The following is a 20,834-nucleotide window of genomic DNA, read 5'->3' as shown; positions in this document are numbered from 1 at the left end:
ATACAGTATTATTAACTATACTGACCATGTTGTACATCAGATCCCCAGAACCCTCAGTTTTTCATGTTTAAAATGGAGGATACACACACAAGCACTCACACGCGTGTGCGCGTGCGCTTATACTTATATATACATATATGTGTGTACACACACACACTGGAATATTATTTTAAACATGAAGAATCTGAGGCTCAAGGAACTTAAGTTATTTTTCTATGGTCACACAGCTAGTAAATAGTGTAACTGGAAACTGAACTCATGTATGTCTATCTCTAAAGCAGAGCCCTAAAACCCCATGATAGAAGCCCAGTGTAATAAATCAATGGACCTCATTGTGGGAAGGGAAAATCAGAATCTGTAGAGGATCACATAGAGTGTAAAAAAAGTGTATTCATCTGGTTAAAGGTGCTGATTTAGACTTCCGGGAAGATGGCAGACTAGAGGTACCCAGGGCACATTCCTCCCATAGAAGAAGATTGAAACAGACCCACCGCCACTGCACTTACCAGAGCCATTTTCTGGTCCCAGAACCACTGCCTATCACAGAGCAGCTTCCTGCAGAGCAGCAGTCCTGAGAGCTGCCGGTCACTGCAGTCACGGACTCTGCAGATATGAGGGAGGCAGCTGCAACCACCACTGCCATTGCCAGTGCCATGAGTTAACCACACTGCTGCTAAGAACACTGCAGACATGAGGGAGACACCTGCAGCCACTAGTGCTGCTGCCACCAAAAAGGTATAAGCCTGCTGCCACCAAGGACACCACAGACGCGAAGGAGGCAGTTGCAGCCACCAACACCCCTGCTGCCCCCACAGGTAACCCCGCTGCTGCTGTGGACACCACACACATGAGGGAGGCAGTTGCAGGCACTGGCACTACTGACACCCCCACAAGGTAACCCCACTTCCACCAAGGGCACCGCAGAAGCAAGGGAAGCAGTTGCAGCCACCAAAGCTGCTGCTACCCCCAAGAGTTAACCCTGCTGCCACCAAGCACACCACAGAAGCTAAGGAGACAATTGCAGCCACCGATGCCACAGCTGCCACTATGAGATAACCCCACTGCTGCTGCAGACACCATAGCTGTGCAGTCTGCTGCTGTGGACACCACAGCCAAGAAGAAGACAGCTGCTGCAACTGACACTGCTACAGTCACTGCCACCACTGGGGCCGTCTGGCAGGCACCGTCATCGTGCGAGCAGCCTGCTACTGCTGGAGCCACCACTGCCACATAATCAGCCCACCAAAGCCACCTCCACAAGCACCGCCACCACAAGTGCAGCCTGCTACCACAGCAGCAGCTGCAGCAGCCACTGACACTGTGCAGGTGAACTGCCTACCACTCAACTGCAGTGACACAAGGAGGGTCACCAGCAGAGTCCAGGGAAGAAGAGTAATAGAAGAGGCAACTTCTCTACAGATGACCAGACATCAAGGTAGAGATACTAAAAATACGAAAAAACCAGAAAATATGACTGCACCAAAGGAATACAATAACTCTCAAGTACCAGACCCCATAGAACAGGAAATACTTGAAATGACTGAAAAGGAATTTTGAGTAAAAATCTTAAGTAAACTCAATGAGATACAAGAAGACACAATTAGATGACACAATGAACTGAGCAAAACTATCCAGGATATGAAGGAGGAAATTTACAAAGAGATTAATACCTTTAAAAAGAAATAGTAGAACTTATGGAACTAAAAAAGTCATTCAATTAAAAAAAAAAACACAACTGAGAGCTTAAGCAGCAGGCTAGAGCAAGCAGAAGAAAGAATTTCTGATCTAGAAGACAGTCTTTTCGAAATAACTCAGGCAGACAAGAAAAAAATAATTTTTTCAATGAAGAAAATCTAAGAGAGATAGCAGACAACTTCAAGCTTACAAACATCTACACACATATGACTATGCCTATAGGATCAATTCCTAGAAATGGAATTTGTGGGCAAAAGGATATGTGCATTTTATATTTGTATAGATTTTGCTAAGTTTCCTTCCTAAAGGGATTTATTCTTACTTAGGGATTTATTCTTCCATCAACAATCTATTAGAATGTCTATTTTTCTCTTCCAACATGCATTTTCTGTCAACTTGCATTTTCTGTCAACATGCATTTCTACTTCAAAAAGTTTGTAGAAATATTTGTATTATCTTTCAATTCTTTTTTTCCACAAAGTTTTTGAAGTACCCTTGTATATATATAATCAGATGTTCTACATCATGGGCAAGGTAATATATATACACATATATATTTCTTTAGAATTTTGTTTATACACATAGACACATACACATATGTGAAGTGTATTAGTCCATTTTGTGTTGCTTATAACAGAATATCTGAGACTGAGTAATTTATAAGAAAACAAAATCTACTGCTTATGGTTTCAGAGACTGGAAAATCCAAAGTCAAAAGAACACATCTGGTGAGGGTCTTCTTTGGTGGTGGCTTTACAGCAATGCAGAGGTCTTACATGCTCCAAAATGGCTGAGCAGAGAAACAAGGCATTTTTAAGAAGATGGTTTTAGTGCCTGTCACTGCAGCAAAGCAGACCACTGACAACAGAAACCAACCAGAGGAAGTTACACAGCTTAGAAGTCCTCTAGGAAATTCCAGAGGACTTGGAATTGCAGAAATTGCAGTCAGGGCCTTCAGTCCACACTGCCCTGGTCCCTGCTGCTGAGATGGAAATTAAAAGCTTTATCCACTGTTGTTGTTGTTGTTGTTTTTAAAATTCTTCTTCTCTGCTCACATCAGGAAAGTCTCCTACATTTAGAAGTGGGTGGACTTTTTCTCTCTTTAAAATTCCTGATATTGAGAGAGATTGAGTCCATCCAAACACTGGAAAGTTAGAAAGACTTGAAATAAACACAGATGAATGACACGCCCAGCCCAGAAACCATCCTGAAACTTACCCTAGACTGTGCAGGCAGCACAGCGAATGGTGAAGTGCTTTGAATTCAGTCACCCTGGGTTCCAATATTGACTCCTGAACTCTTCTACCATGTCAGTTTGGGTGAGTAACATTAACCTCTCCACACCTCATGGCTTTGGAGACTGAGAAGTTCAAGTTCCAGGGAACACATCTGGCAAGGGCCTTCTTGGTGGTGACCCTCAACCGCAATGTAGGATATCACATTGCAAAAATGGTTGAGCAGAGAGAGCAAGAGAGACTAACTTCCTCATTCTCTCTCTTTTTAAAGCCCTCACAACCACGCCCCTGACCACCATTTTTAATCCATTCATTATGGCATGGTCCTACAATCTAATCATCTCTTCAAGGCCCCACCTTTCAATTACCATGATAGGATTTCCCACCCTCTTAACAGTCACAGTGGGAGCTGAGTTTCTAATACATAAAACTTGGGGACACAATTCGAGCTTCATTGAGTTTGGGGGGACATTTGATCCACTACATTAGGGGTCTTCAAAAGTTCATGGAAAATTTGTATTACCTTTTAATTCTATTTTTCCATGAACTTTTTGAAGTACCCTCAAATGTGTATATATATATTACCTTGCCCATGAAACGTTGTTTCAGTTAGGAAAATTTTTGGCAGTTGGTTGTAGAAAACTTGATTATAGAGACTGTATTAGTTTGCTAGGGCTGCCATAACAAAATACCATAAGCTGCATGGCTTAAACAACAGAAATTCATTTTCTCACACTTCTGGAAGTTAGAAGTCCAAGATTAAGCTGTCAACATATTTCGTTTCTCCTGAGTCTCCTCTCTCTGTCTTGCAGACGATGACCTTCTTGCTATGTCCTCACATGGTATTTCCTCTGTGCATGCACAGCCTTGGTGCCTCTCTATTTTCTTATAAAAACACCAGTCATATTGGGATATGCCCCCCCCCTTATGACCTCATTTAACCTTAATTACTTCTTTAGAGGTTCTATCTTTGAATACTGTCACATTGGGGGTTAGAATTTTGGGGGGACACAATCTATTCCATAACATTCCTCTGGCCCACCAAATTCATGTCCTTCTTGCATGAAAAATACATTCATCTAATCCCAACAGCCCCAAGTGTCTTAATTCATTCCAGCATCAACTCCAGAGTCCAAAGAATCAAGTCCAAAGTCTCATGTAAATAGCATATAAATCAGGTATGGTTGAGACTTGAAGTATGATTCATCTTGAGGCAAAATACCTCTCCAACTGAGTGCCTATAAAACCACAAAAGTTGTGTGCTTCCAAGATATGATGGTGGGACAAGCATAGGAGAGACATTCCCATTCCAAAAAAGAAAGAAAGAAAGAAAAGAAATCAGAAAGAAGGAAGGGGTAAGGGTCTCAAGCAAGCAAGCAAGACCAAAATCTAGCAAGGCAAATTTCATTAGATCTTAAGCTCCAGAATAATCCTCTTTGGCTCCGGGTCCACTGGGATGACACCATTACTTCTGCAGCCCCAGGCAGCAGCCCTACACCTCAGGCTCTGGGTGGCAGCCTTGCTCACACTTCTGTACTGGAAGGCAGCAGTATGGCCCATAGAAACTGTGGAGGAGTTTTGTTAAATTTATTCCTAAGTGTTTTATTCTATTTGATGCTATTGAAAATAAAATTATTTTCTTAATTTCCTTTTTGAATTGTTCGTTGTTAGTGTATAGAAGTGCAATTGATGGTTGTAATGTTCTATTTTATCCTGCAACCTTGCTGAACTCATTTATTATCTCTACTACTTTTTTCTTTTGTGGATTCCTCAGAATTTTGTGTACACAGAATCATGTCATCTGTAAATAAAGATGGTTTTACTTCTTTTTTTTCCCAATGTGGATGCCTTTCATTTCCTGTTCTTGCCTAATTGCCTTGACTAGAATGTCCAGCACAATATTAAATAGGCAAGAGTGGACATCTTTGTTTTGTTTCTGATCTTAAGGGGAAAACTTTCAGTCTTTCATTATAATGTATGATGTTAACTGTGAAGTTTTTAAAGTTGCTTTTTATCAGGCTAAGGAAGTTTACTTCCATTCCTAGTTTGTGGAGGAGTTTTGTTTTTTTTTTATGAAACGGTTTTGGATTTTGTCAAGTGATTTTTCTTTCTTGTTGTTGCTGTTGTCCTTTGCTTGCTTCTTTCTTTCTTTCTTTCTTTCTTTCTTTTTACTGTAGCAACTTTGATTATACATATCTGTGGGGTACAGAACTGAACATCAATGATTGTGTGCAAGATGTGATGCTCGCATCAGAATAATTATTATATTCAATAATATACTCTATCATTTCTGCACCTACTGAAAAAACCATGTGATTTTAATCCCGTAATTAACATGGCAAATTACATCAATTGATTTTCTAATATTGAATTAACCCTGCATTCTTGGCTTAAATCCCATTCAGTCATGGTATATAATCATTTGTGTATGTTTCTGAATTAGGTCTTCTAGTATTTTGTGGTTAATTTTTGCATCTATAATCATAAAGAAGTATTAGTTTATAGTTTTCCTTTCTTTTGAAGTCTTTGTCTGGTTTTAGTATCAGGGTAATACTGACCTCATAGAATGAGTTGGTTAGTGTCTCCCTCTCTTCTCTTTTTGTATACATTTTTAAATGATTGGTGTTAATTCTTCTTTCAAAGTTTGATAGAATTCACCAGTGAAGCCATCTGGACCTGGGCTTTTGTGTGTGTGTGTGTGAGAGAGAGAGAAATTTTTTGATTACTGACTAATCTCTTTCCCTGTTTTCTTTACCAGGTCTTCTCAGATTTTCTATTTCTTCTTGAGTTAGCTTTGTGGTTTATGGCTTTCTAGAAATTTGTAATTACATGTAGGTTATTTAATTTGTTGACATACAATTGTTCATAGTATTCCCCTGTAATTCTACTTATTTCTGTAAGGTTGGAAGTAATGTTTTCTCTCAGACTCCTGGTTTTAGTAGTGTGTGTTTTTTTCTTTTTCTTGGTTAGTGTAGCTAAAATTTTGTCATTAAAAAAATATGTTTTCAAAAGTCAAGCTTTTTGTTTTATTGATTTTCTCTATTGTTTTTCCATTCTTTATTTCATTTATTTCTGCTCTATGGTTTATTATTTCTTTCCTTCTGTTTGATTTAGGTTATTTGCTTTTCTTTTTCCACTTTCCTAAGGTGGCGTCTTATGTCCTTTTTGTTTCTCTATTCCTCTATAATGGACTTTTTTTATAAGTAGATATTTTCTAGTGTACTGTTTTAATTCCTTTGACATTTCTTTTACTATGTTTTGAGCTACTTTCTTAGGCATTGTTCTGTGGATTTACAATTAATATTTTAACTTATAGCAGTCTAGGAAGAGGGAGAGACATATAGATCAATGGAACAAAATACAGAGTTCAGAAATAGTCTCACACAAATATGGCCAATTGATTTTGGGCAAAGGAAACTCAATGGGGACGCCTTCAACTTCAATGGATGATTTAATCTCAACCCAGCCCACTTCCCCCCCCACCCAGCCCAAGAACAGGGCTTGTTAGGGTGGCAGAGCCCGGTAACTGCATAAAGCTTAAGACTTTACAACCAGAGGTTCAACTCCTCTTCCTAACAACGTGCACACTATCAACACACTTTCACTTATCATCCCCATCATACTCGCTATAGCATTCCTCACTCTCGTGGAACGAAAAACACTCGGCTATATACAACTCCGCAAAGGACCCAACATCGTCGGCCCCTTTGGCCTCCTACAACCCTTCGCCGATGCAATAAAACTATTCACCAAAGAACCACTCCAACCACTAACATCAACCACCCTCCCATTCATAATCGCACCCACACTATCCCTCACCCTGGCACTTACCATATGAATCCCACTACCAATACCCCACCCCCTAATCAACCTGAATATAGGAGTAATATTTATCCTCGCCACCTCAAGCCTATCTGTCCACTCAATCCTCTGATCAGGATGAGCCTCAAACTCAAAATACGCCCTAATTGGAGCCCTACGAGCAGTAGCCCAAACAATTTCGTACGAAGTCACCTTAACCATCATCCTCGTAGCCACCCTACTCATGAACGGATCCTATACCCTAATAACCCTAATCATCACCCAAGAATTCATATGACTAATTATCCCATCATGACCATTAGCCATAATGTGATTCGTTTCAACACTAGCAGAGACCAACCGAACCCCATTCGACCTAACAGAAGGCGAATCAGAACTCGTATCCGGATTCAATGTTGAATACGCTGCAGGCCCTTTCGCCCTATTCTTCATAGCTGAGTATATCAACATTATCATAATAAATGCCCTCACCACCATCATCTTCCTAGGAACATCCCACAACATCCTCACACCAGAAACCTTTACACTCAATTTCACCACCAAAACCATACTCCTAACAGCCCTGTTCCTATGAATTCGAGCCTCCTACCCACGATTCCGATATGACCAACTAATACACCTCCTATGAAAAAATTTTCTCCCATTAACATTAGCCCTGTGCATATGACACATCTCAATACCTATCCTATTATCAAGCATTCCCCCCCAAACCTAAGAAACATGTCTGACAAAAGAATTACTTTGATAGAGTGAATAACAGAGGTTTAAATCCCCTTGTTTCTAGAATCATGGGAATCGAACCCACTCCTAAGAGCCCAAAACTCCCCGTGCTACCCATTACACCACATCCTACAGTAAGGTCAGCTAAACAAGCTATCGGGCCCATACCCCAAAAATGTTGGTTCACATCCTTCTCATACTAATTAAACCCATGACTTTCTTCACCATCCTCATAACTCTATTAGCGAGCACCATACTCACAATATTTAGCTCCCACTGACTACTAGCCTGAACTGGACTAGAAATAAGCACGCTAGCCCTCATCCCCATTTTAATAAAGAAAACCAACCCACGATCAACAGAAGCAGCCACCAAATATTTCCTCACACAAACAACGGCATCCATACTCCTAATAATAGCTATCCTGATCAACTCAACAAACTCAGGACAATGGACAATCACAAACACAGACAACCCCCTAGCTACCTCACTACTAACACTAGCCTTAATCATAAAACTAGGCCTATCCCCCTTCCACTTCTGAGTACCAGAGGTCACACAAGGAATCCCCCTAACATCAGGCATAATCCTACTGACATGACAAAAACTAGCCCCCATCTCAATTATATTCCAAATAGCACCACTACTTAACTCCCACATTATCCTAATCACCGCCACCTCATCCATTCTAGTAGGGGGCTGAGGAGGACTTAACCAAACACAACTACGAAAAATCATAGCCTACTCATCAATCTCACACATAGGCTGAACCACAGCCATCCTTATCTACAATCCCTCTACCATAATTCTCAACCTACTAGTCTATATTCTACTTACACTTACTATATTTAGCATATTAAATTTAAACGCCAGCCACACAACCTCCTCCCTAACAGCTCTATGAAACAAAACCCCATTAATCACCCTTGCAATCCCCCTCACCCTATTATCACTAGGAGGACTCCCCCCCCAACAGGATTCTTACCCAAATGAACCATTATCCAAGAAATAATAAAAAACGGCAACACCGTCCTACCCACATTCATAGCCATTGCAACACTACTTAACCTGTACTTCTACATACGACTAATCTACTCTACAGCCCTCACCATATTCCCAACGACCAACAACACAAAAACAAAATGAAAATTCGAAAACACAAAACAAACACCCCTTCTACCAACACTAATAATTCTATCTACACTCCTCCTCCCCCTAGCCCCCATACCTTCTACCTTGAACTAGAAATTTAGGTTAAAACAGACCAAGAGCCTTCAAAGCCCTAAGCAAGTATCCCTACTTAATTTCTGACCTTAAGGACTGCAAGACTATACTCCTACATCAACTGAATGCAAATCAACCACTTTAATTAAGCTAAGCCCTTACTAGACCGGCGGGCTCCAACCCCGCGAAAAATTAGTTAACAGCTAATCACCCTAAACAACTGGCTTCAATCTACTTCTCCCGCCTCCAGGAAAAAAAGGCGGGAGAAGCCCCGGCAGGATTGAAGCTGCTCTTCTGAACTTGCAATTCAACGTGACTAATCACCTCGAGACTTGATAAAGAGGGGACTCAACCCCCATGCCTAGATTTACAGTCTAACGCCTATTCGGCCACTTCATCTCAATACCCATGTTCATCAACCGTTGACTATTCTCAACAAACCACAAAGACATCGGCACACTTTACCTTCTATTCGGTGCCTGAGCCGGAACGGTAGGCACGGCCCTAAGCCTCCTTATTCGAACCGAACTCGGCCAGCCCGGATCCCTTCTAGGTGATGACCAAACCTATAACGTTATTGTGACTGCCCACGCATTCGTAATAATCCTTTTTATAGTTATACCCATTATGATCGGAGGCTTTGGCAACTGACTAGTTCCTCTTATAATCGGAGCCCCCGACATAGCATTCCCCCGGATAGATAATATGAGCTTTTGACTCCTTCCCCCGCCTTTTCTACTCCTACTCGCTTCCTCAATAGTAGAAGCCGGTAGCGGAACCGGCTGAACAGTTTATCCACCCCTAGCCGGAAACTTAGCCCATGCCGGAGCTTCTGTAGATCTTACAATTTTCTCCCTACACCTAGCAGGCATCTCTTCCATCCTGGGAGCAATCAACTTCATCACCACTATCATCAATATAAAACCACCAGCAATATCCCAATACCAAACCCCCTTGTTCGTATGATCAGTATTAATTACGGCCATCCTCCTACTTCTCTCTCTCCCCGTCCTAGCCGCCGGCATCACCATACTGCTAACAGACCGAAACTAAACACCACACTCTTCGACCCCACAGGAGGAGGAGATCCTATCTTGTACCAACACCTGTTCTGATTCTTCGGACATCCCGAAGTATATATCCTCATCCTCCCCGGCTTCGGAATAATCTCACACATCTAACCTACTATTCAGGTAAAAAAGAACCCTTCCGGTACATGGGAATGGTTTGAGCTATGATATCCATTGGTTTCCTGGGCTTATCGTCTGAGCTCACCATATATTTACAGTGGGGATAGACGTAGACACCCGAGCATACTTCACATCAGCCACAATAATCATCGCAATTCCCACCGGCGTGAAAGTATTCAGCTGGTTAGCTACACTGCACAGAGGGAATATTAAATGATCCCCCAGCATACGATGAGCCCTGGGCTTCATCTTCCTATTCACAATTGGGGGCTTAACAGGAATTGTATTAGCCAACTCATCCCTAGATATCGTACTACACGACACATATTATGTAGTAGCACATTTCCACTACGTACTATCTATGGGGGCAGTATTCGCCATCATAGGAGGTTTTATCCACTGATTCCCTTTATTCTCAGGCTACACCCTTAACACCACCTGAGCCAAGATTCACTTCACAGTTATATTTGTAGGCGTAAACCTAACATTCTTTCCTCAACATTTCTTAGGTCTATCAGGAATGCGACGACGATACTCTGACTACCCAGATGCATATACCATATGAAACACAATCTCAACCATAGGATCACTCATTTCTTTAACAGCAGTTATCCTAATAATTTTCATAACATGAGAGGCTTTCGCTTCAAAATGTGAAATCTCAACAGTAGAACTCCTCACTACAAACCTAGAGTGACTACACGGCTGCCCCCCAACTTCCCACACATTTGAAGAACCAACATACATGAAAACTCAACGAGAAAGGAAGGAGTTGAACCTCCCAAGGATGATTTCAAGCCAACCTCATAGCCCCTATGACTTTCCCCACGAACGAGACATTAGTAAAAACATTACATTACTTCGTCAAAGTTAACTTATAGGCCCAAATCCTTTATGTCTCTGTGGCACACCCACTACAACTAGGACTTCAAGACGCTTCCTCCCCCATCATAGAAGAACTGTTATATTTCCACGACCATGCCCTTATAATCGTGTAGTTACTAATCAGCTCCTTGGTTTTCTATACTATTTCCCTAATATTAACCACAAAACTCACCCACACAAACACCATAAACGCCCAAATAGTAAAAACCATATGAACTATCTTGCCCGCTGTTATCCTAACCTCAATTGCCCTTCCATCACTACGAATCCTCTACTTAACAGATGAAATCAACAACCCCTTTCTGACCGTCAAGGCCATAGGCCATCAATGATACTGAAGTTACGAATACACGGACTATACGGACCTAAACTTCGACTCATACATAATTCCCACCTCTGACTTGAAACCAGGAGAACTCCGACTCCTAGAAGTCGACAACCGAACAGTACTACCAATAGAAACCCCAATCCGCATATTAATCTCATCCGAGGACGTACTTCACTCGTGAGCCATACCCTCACTAGGTCTAAAAATGGACGCAATCCCAGGACGCCTAAACCAGACAACCCTATCAGCAACACGACCAGGCTTATTCTACGGCCAATGTTCAGAAATCTGCAGCTCAAACCACAGCTTTATGCCCGTCGTACTTGAACTTGTCCCACTCAAACATTTCGAAACTTGATCAACCCTAACATCATAAACACATCGTGAAGCTAAACAGCATTAACCTTTTAAGTTAAAGAATGGAAGGACCAATCTTCCCACAATGAAATGCCACAACTAGATACCTCAGCATGACCCATCTCTATTATATCTATAATCCTAACACTCTTCATCGTACTCCAACTAAAACTCTCAAAATTCACCTACCCCCCCAGCCCCTTAGAAAAATCCATTAAACTGCCAAAACATACAACCCCATGAGAAAAAAAGTGAACGAAAACCTATTCACTCCCTTCACAACCCCCACACTAATGGGTCTACCCATCGTAACCCTCATCATCCTCCTACCCAGCACAACATTTCCCATTCCCTCCCGCCTCATCAACAATCGCTTAACATCCCTACAAATATGATTTATCCAACTTATCCTAAAACAATTAATAATAGTACACAACGTCAAAGGACAATCATGATCCCTAATACTAATTTCACTAATTCTATTCATCGGCTCTACAAACCTGCTGGGCCTACTACCCCACTCATTCACACCCACCTCCCCACTGTCCCTAAACTTAGGCATAGCAATTCCCCTGTGAGCTGGAACAGTAATCCTAGGACTCCGCAACAAAACTAAAAAATTTTTAACCCATCTTCTGCCCCAAGGCACACCTGCCCCCCTTATCCCCATGCTTGTAATCATTGAGACCATTAGCCTTCTCATCCAACCCCTAGCCCTGGCCGTACGACTAACAGCCAACATCACAGCCGGCCATCTACTATGCACCTCATCGGAAACACCACATCAATATTAATCTCTCTGAACCCCCCCACAGTCCCAATCGTCCTCACCCTTCTCACCCTACTCACCATCCTCGAACTTGCCGTAGCCCTAATCCAAGCCTACGTATTTACCCTCCTAGTAAGCCTCTACCTACACGACAACACCTAATGACCCACCAAACGCACGCCTACCACATGGTCAACCCCAGCCCATGACCACTCACAGGAGCCCTATCCGCCCTACTCATAACATCCGGCCTAACAATATGATTTCACTTCAACTCCAACATCCTGCTGACCCTAGGACTACTAACTAACTTACTAACCATATACCAATGATGACGAGACGTGGTACGAGAAAGCACTTTCCAGGGCCACCACACGACCGCTGTACAAACGGGACTACAGTACGGAATAATCCTCTTTATTACATCCGAAGTCTTCTTCTTTGCTGGATTCTTCTGAGCCTTCTACCACTCAAGCCTAGCCCCAACCCCCAGCCTAGGAGGCTGCTGGCCACCGATGGGCATCTACCCCCTTAATCCCATGGAAGTCCCACTGCTCAACACACTAGTACTACTAGCCTCTGGAGTGTCTATCACTTGAGCCTACCACAGCCTTATGGAAGGAAACCGCAAACACACAATCCAGGCCCTCCTCATCACGATCTCCCTAGGTATTTACTTCACACTCCTCCAAATCTCAGAATATCTCGAAACCCCCTTCACCCTCTCCGATACCATCTACGGATCGACATTTTTCTTAACAACAAGCTTCCATGGCCTCCACGTAATAATCGGATCTACTTTCCTCATCACCTGCCTCCTACGCCAATTAAAATTCCACTTCACATCCAAACACCATTTCGGCTTTGAAGCAGCAGCCTGATACTGACACTTCGTAGACGTAATCTGACTGTTCCTATATATCTCCATTTACTGATGAGGGTCCTATTCCTTCAGTATCAGCTAGTACAATTGACTTCCAATCAGTTAGGTCCGGTCACAACCCAGAAAGGAATAATCAACCTAACACTAACCCTCTTTATCAACTCAACACTAGCACTCTTACTCATCACCATTGCCTTCTGACTCCCCCAAACATACACCTACGCAGAAAAATTAAGCCCATATGAATGCGGATTTGACCCCGTAGGATCTGCCCGCTTGCCATTCTCTATAAAATTCTTCCTGGTAGCCATCACATTCCTCCTGTTTGACCTAGAAATCACCCTACTATTACCACTCCCTTGAGCCGCCCAAGTAAACAGCCTCAAACTAATACTTATCATCGCACTCATCCTAATCCTCACACTAGCACTAAGCCTGGCCTATGAATGATCTCAAAAAGGCCTAGAATGAGCCGAATATAGTAGTTAGTTTAACCAAAACAACTGGTTTTGACCCATTAAATTACGACATTTCGTAACTACTAAATGCCTCCGATTTACATTAACATCATTCTGGCGTACACCACATCCCTTGTGGGACTACTAATATATACCGATCCCATTTCATATCTTCCCTATTATGCTTGGAGAGCATAATACTATCCCTATTCATCCTAGCCACCACTCTAGCCTTAAACCTACACTTCACCTTATCCTACATCCTCCCCATTGTCCTCTTAATCTTTTCAGGCTGCGAAACCGCCGTAGGCCTAGCACTCCTAGTAATAATCTCTAACACCTACAGCCTAGATCACATACAAAACCTTAACCTTCTACAATGCTAAAACTCATCATCCCCACAACTATACTCATCCCCACTACATTATTCTCCAACAACAACAAAATCTGAATTAACTCAACAACCCATAGCCTACTAATTAGTCTAATCACCCTTATCTTCCTAACCCACAACAATGAAAATAACACAACCATATCACCAAACTTTTTCTCAGACCCCCTATCATCCCCCCTCCTAATACTAACAACCTGATTACTCCCCCTGACAATTATAGCAAGCCAACATCACCTCTCCAAAGAAACTCCCACCCGGAAAAAACTATACATTATCACACTGACTTCACTACAAATTTTACTAATCATAACATTCACCACCACGGAACTAATTATATTTTACATTACATTCGAAGCAACACTAATCCCTACCTTGATCATCATCACCCGATGAGGTAACCAACCAGAGCGACTAAATGCAGGACTCTACTTCCTATTTTATACCCTCTTCGGCTCCATACCCCTACTCATCGCACTAGTCCATATCTACAACTCCACTGGCTCCCTAAACCTACTACTACTCCAACGCTGAACCCAAACACCCCTACCCCAATGATCCAACACCCTACTATGAGCAGCATGCATAATCGCCTTCATGGTAAAAATACCACTCTACGGACTCCACCTCTGACTGCCAAAGGCACACGTAGAAGCCCCTATTGCCGGATCCATAGTCCTCGCAGCCATCCTCCTAAAATTAGGAGGATACGGAATAATACGAATCACCATAATCCTAAACCCCCCTACGAGCTCCATAACCTACCCATTTCTCATCCTCTCCTTATGAGGAATAATCATAACAAGCTCTATCTGCCTGCGCCAAACGGACCTAAAATCCCTCATCGCATACTCGTCCATTAGCCACATAGCCCTCGTAATTGTAGCCATCCTAATCCAAACACCCTGAGGATTCACAGGAGCCACTATCCTGATAGTCGCCCACGGACTTACATCATCCCTACTCTTCTGCCTCGCAAACTCCAACTACGAACGCACCCATAGCCGGACTATAATTTTAGCTCGCGGCCTACAAACACTTCTTCCCCTAACAGCAACATGATGACTAGTAGCCTCCCTAACAAATCTAGCCCTTCCACCAACCATCAACCTAACCGGAGAACTATTCGTAATTATAACAACATTCTCATGATCGAACATCACAATCATCCTCACAGGATCCAACATACTGATCACAGCCCTGTACACCCTGTACATTCTAATTACAACACAACGAGGCACCCTCACACACCACATCACCAACATCAAACCAACCCTTACACGAGAAAATTCCCTGATACTAATACACATCATCCCACTTCTACTCCTATCCCTCAACCCCAAGACAACCCTAGGACCCCTTTACTGTAAATATAGTTTAAACAAAACATCAGGCTGTGAACCTGACAACAGAGACTCATAACCCCTTATTTACCAAGAAAGACCCCAAGAACTGCTAATTCTTACAACCATACCTAAAACTATGGCTTTCTTACTTTTAAAGGATAAGAGAAATCCATTGGCCTTAGGAACCAAAGATTTGGTGCAACTCCAAATAAAAGTAATAAACCTATCCCTATCCCTGACAATAACCTCACTTATCGTTCTCACCATTCCCACCCTTACCAACGTAAACAAACACTACCCACACCACGTAAAAACCTCTACCAAACTCGCTTTCCTAATCAGCCTCATACCCACCCTCACATTCATCTACTCCGGACAAGACATAATCACCTCCAACTGACACTGAATCACTATTCAAACACTGGAATTATCCCTCAGCTTCAAATTAGACTACTTCTCCATAATTTTCATCCCAACAGCCCTCTTCATCACATGATCCATCATAGAATTCTCCCTATGATACATGCAACTAGACCCCAACATCGACAAATTCTTCAAATATTTACTTATTTTCCTCATCATAATACTAATTCTGGTCTCTGCCAACAACCTATTCTAACTCCTTATCGGATGAGAAGGAGTGGGCATCATATCTTTCCTCCTAATTGGATGATGACACAGGCGAACAGACACAAACACAGCAGCTCTACAAGCAATCATCTACAACCGCATCGGCGACATTGGCTTTATCCTAGCTATAGCATGATTCTTTATCCATTCAAACGCATGAAACCTCCAACAACTACTTATCCTAAACACGGACCCAAATTCCCTACCACTGGCAGGCCTCCTCCTTGCCGCAACAGGCAAGTCTGCCCAATTTGGCCTATACCCATGACTACCCTCAGCAATAGAAGGCCCCACACCCGTCTCAGCCCTACTTCACTCCAGCACGATAGTCGTAGCAGGAATTTTCCTATTAATCCGATTCCACCCCTTAATAGAAAACAACAAAACAATCCAAACACTAGCACTATGCCTAGGCGCCCTTACCACGCTATTCACAGCAATCTGTGCCCTGACACAAAACGACATTAAAAAAATCATCGCATTCTCCACCTCAAGCCAACTAGGCCTAATAATAGTGACAATCGGTATCAACCAACCACACTTAGCGTTTCTCCACATTTGCATGCACGCATTCTTCAAAGCCATATTATTCATATGCTCAGGATCTATCATCCACAACCTGAACAACGAACAAGACATCCGAAAAATAGGAGGCCTACACAAGACCATGCCCCTTACGACGGCTTCCCTAATCATCGGAAACCTTGCCCTCACGGGCATACCATTCCTAACGGGCTTCTACTCCAAAGACCTAATTATCGAAACCATAAACACGTCGTATACCAACGCCTGAGCCCTCACAGTCACACTCATCACCACCATCCTCACAGCTGCCTATAGCACCCAACTTATTTTTTCTAACACTACTAGGACGACCCCGTTTCCCAACCCTAACAACCATCAATGAAAGTGACCCTAACCTTACCAACCCAACCAAACGCCTTATAATCGGCAGCATTTTCGCCGGCTTCATTATCTCTAATAATATTCCCCCGACGAACATCCCCCAAATAACCATGCCCCCTTACCTCAAACTATCCGCCCTCCTCATTACTATACTAGGCCTTATTCTAGCGCTAGAACTATGCCTATACACGCCCAACCTGACCCCCAAACCACCCTCACCCCCACATAACTTCTCTGCCCTCCTGGGATTTTTCCCAACCCTCACCCACCGCACAATATCCTACCTAGGCCTAACCACAAGCCAAATCATGGCCCTCCAAACACTAGACCTAACCTGACTAGAAAAAACAATCCCAAAAAACATTGCCCACTTCCAAATACTAGCCGCAACAACCACATCCAACCAAAAAGGCCTAATCAAATTATATTTCCTCTCCTTCCTAGTCACAATCCTAACAACTACATTACTGATTATTTAACCACCCCGAGTAATCTTAATAACAACAACAACCCCCATGAACAAAGACCACCCAGCCACCACCACTAACCAACACCCATAACTATACAACGCAGCTACACCCGTAGAATCCCCATGAAAATAACCTGTCCCCTCCCCCTCAAAGACAACCCAATAACCCATATTCTTAAAACTGACTACAACCTCCACCTCATCATAACACGCCATCCACAAGACCACAAACAACTCCATCACCAACCCCAACAACATGGCCCCCCAAACCACTACACTCGATCCCCAAGCCTCAGGATACTCCTCAATGGCCATAGCAGTAGTATACCCGAACACCACCATCATCCCCCCCAGATAAACCAAAAACACCATCAACCCTAAAAAAGACCCCCCAATACTAACCACAATACCACAACCAATCCCCCCACTAACAAGCAATCCCATCCCCCCATAAATAGGGGAAGGCTTTGAAGAAAACCCTACAAAACCAATAACAAAAGCAACACTCAACAAAAATGTGACATATATCATAATTCTCACATGGACTGCAACCATGACCAATGATATGAAAAACCATCATTGTACTTCAATTACAAGAACCTAATGACCAACACCCGAAAATCTCACCCCCTCCTAAAAATCCTAAATCACTCATTTATCGACCTCCCCACACCATCAAATATCTCAATATGATGAAACTTCGGCTCACTATTAGGCATGTGCCTAATACTCCAAATCGTAACAGGACTCCTCCTAGCCATACACTATACAGCAGATACAACGACAGCATTTTCCTCCATCGCCCACATCTGCCGAGACGTCAACTACGGCTGAATCATCCAACATGCCCATGCCAATGGAGCATCCATATTCTTTATCTGCCTCTTCATCCACGTAGGCCGAAGCCTCTATTACGGATCCTACACCTACTCAAAGACCTGAAACATCGGCATCATCCTACTCCTCACAACCATAGCAACAGCATTCATAGGTTACATTCTACCCTGGGGACAAATATCATTCTGAGGAGCAACAGTAATCACAAACCTACTATCCGCTATTCCATATATCGGCACAGACATAGTAGAATGAATCTGAGGCGGGTTCTCAGTAGACAAAGCCACCCTCACATGCTTCTTCGCCCTTCACTTCATCCTCCCCTTTGTAATCCTGACTTTAAGTATCGTGCATCTTCTATTCCTACACGAAACAGGATCTAACAACCCCTCAGGAATCCCATCAAGCTCAGACAAAATCCCATTCCACCCTTACTACACAATCAAAGACATCCTAGGAATCCTTCTACTCATACTACTCCTCCTCACCCTCACCTTCCTCCACCCAGACCTCCTAGGAGACCCCAGCCAACCCCCTAAGCATGCCATCCCATATCAAACCAGAATGATATTTCCTATTCACCTATACAATCCTACGCTCAGTCCCTAACAAACTAGGAGGAGTCCTTGCCCTCATCATATCCATCCTAGTCCTAGCACTCATCCCCGCCCTACAACTATCCAAACAACGCAGCATGATATTCCAACCAATCAGCCAATGCCTATTCTGAGCCCTTATCTCCGACCTCCTCGCACTCACCTGAATCGGAAGCCAACCAATAGAGTACCCCTTCACTTTAATCGGCCAAACAGCGTCCCTCCTATACTTCTCCATCATCCTAATCCTTATACCCTTAGCCAACCTCATCGAAAACAAACTTCTCAAATGATAAAAGTCCTTGTAGTATAAAAATTACCCTGGCCTTGTAAACCAAAAATGAAGGAAACACCCTCCCTAGGACAATCAAGGAGAGAACTTCCCGTCCTACCATTGGCACCCAAAGCCAAAATTCTAATTAAACTACTCCCTGCCCACACCAAAAACTTACCCTCCAAGTACTTCACCAGTATTGAATAAAACCAATAAAAATCACGAATACCCTATGTACATCGTGCATTAAGTGAATTTCCCCATGAATAATATGCTAGTACTGTTAGTTTCATAAAGTACATAGTACAAATGATGCTGGAACAATTGCACCATATGCATCCATATGCAAAAAACTTAGCCTATACCTAAACTTCACACCTTATGCAAAAAATTAACTCAAAATAGATTATAAGCCTAAACATGTAACATAAATCTATAAAAAATTTTTAGAAGAAAACATAGAAGAAATCTTTATGACCTTGGGTTTGGCAATCCGTTTTTAAGTACAACACCAAAAGCATGATCAATACAAGAAAAAAAATTGATGAATAGGACTTCATCAAAATTATAAACTTTTCCTCTCCAAAACATACTGTTAAGAGAATGAAAAGACAAGTCACAGACTGGAATAAAATATTTGAAAACCACATGTCTAACAAAAGACTTGCTTCTAGCATATATAAAGAATGCTTAAAACTTAACAACAAAAAATTAATAATAAAATTTAAAATTTTAAATGGGCAAAATACTTGAATAGACATTTCACCAAAGATTATTTACAAATGGCTGTAAGAGCATGAAAACATACTTAACATCGCTAGTCATTAGGCAAATCAAAATGAACTCCACGATGAGATATCACTACACACCTGTTTGAATAGCTAATATTGATATAACTGATAGTACCTGGTGAGGATGCAGAGCAACTGGAACTTTCACACGTTGCTGTTGAGAATGCAAAACAGCACAGACACTTTGTAAGTAAGTTTGTCAGTTTCTTAAAAAATTAAACATATTCTAACTATATGGTTCAGCAATCCCACTCCTAGGTATTTATCCAGGTGAAATAAAAATTTATGTTTAACCCCCCAAAATTTGTTGAATGAATGCATTAATGAATAAATAAATGAATGGGTCTACCACAATGTAAAATGACTAGATAATGTCAAAATTGCTGAAACAAAAAGCAAAAATATAAGCCTATTTTAGGAATAAGGAAGTAACTACCACAAAGAATAGTTGAAAAAGTTAAAAGAGATTGACTCTCAGGAGACAGGACTTATGGGTGGAAATGGTTAAAAGGGGCTGCTGTTTTTCATTAAGAACCTTCCAGTACTATTGATTTTTTAACTATGTGAATATATTGCTTTCATAAAAATTTACAATGCAAAGTCATGCTGTATGATTCTATTTCTATGAAGTTCTAGAACTGGTGGCACTAATCTTTGGATGCATGCTACTTAATCTCAGATGTTTCAGAAACAAATATCTCCATACACAGAAAGAAAGCAAATGCAAATCAAATGAGCTAAATGTTAATGACAGGTGGATCTGGGTGAAGGCTATCTAGGTGTTCTTTACAGTACTCCTTTTCTTGCAACTGTTCTGTAAGTTTTAAACTATTTCCAAATAAAAGTTTTTAAAAATAAATAATCTATGGTAGAAAATCAAAACAATGGTTGCCAGTGAAGGGTGAAGGCAGTGACTGACTGAGAAAGAGCATGAGGGAACTTTATGATATGTTGGCAATGTTCTATATCTTGATGGGGGTTGGGTTATATGGTATGTACATTTATTAAACTTCATAGAATGGTATGCT

General features: G+C 42.0%; 1 pseudogene; it reads left to right on the top strand.

The window, feature by feature from the left end:
* The first annotated feature begins 7,683 nt into the window (after nucleotides 1-7,683).
* LOC134377645 (NADH-ubiquinone oxidoreductase chain 5-like) lies at nucleotides 7,684-17,318 on the top strand (annotated as a pseudogene).
* Nucleotides 17,319-20,834: the final 3,516 nt, after the last annotated feature.

The sequence above is a fragment of the Cynocephalus volans genome, chromosome 5, assembly GCF_027409185.1.
Source record: "Cynocephalus volans isolate mCynVol1 chromosome 5, mCynVol1.pri, whole genome shotgun sequence".
Taxonomy (NCBI): domain Eukaryota; kingdom Metazoa; phylum Chordata; class Mammalia; order Dermoptera; family Cynocephalidae; genus Cynocephalus; species Cynocephalus volans.
The sequence above is the reverse complement of the archived record's forward strand: the minus strand, read 5'-3'. Positions and strand labels throughout refer to the sequence as shown.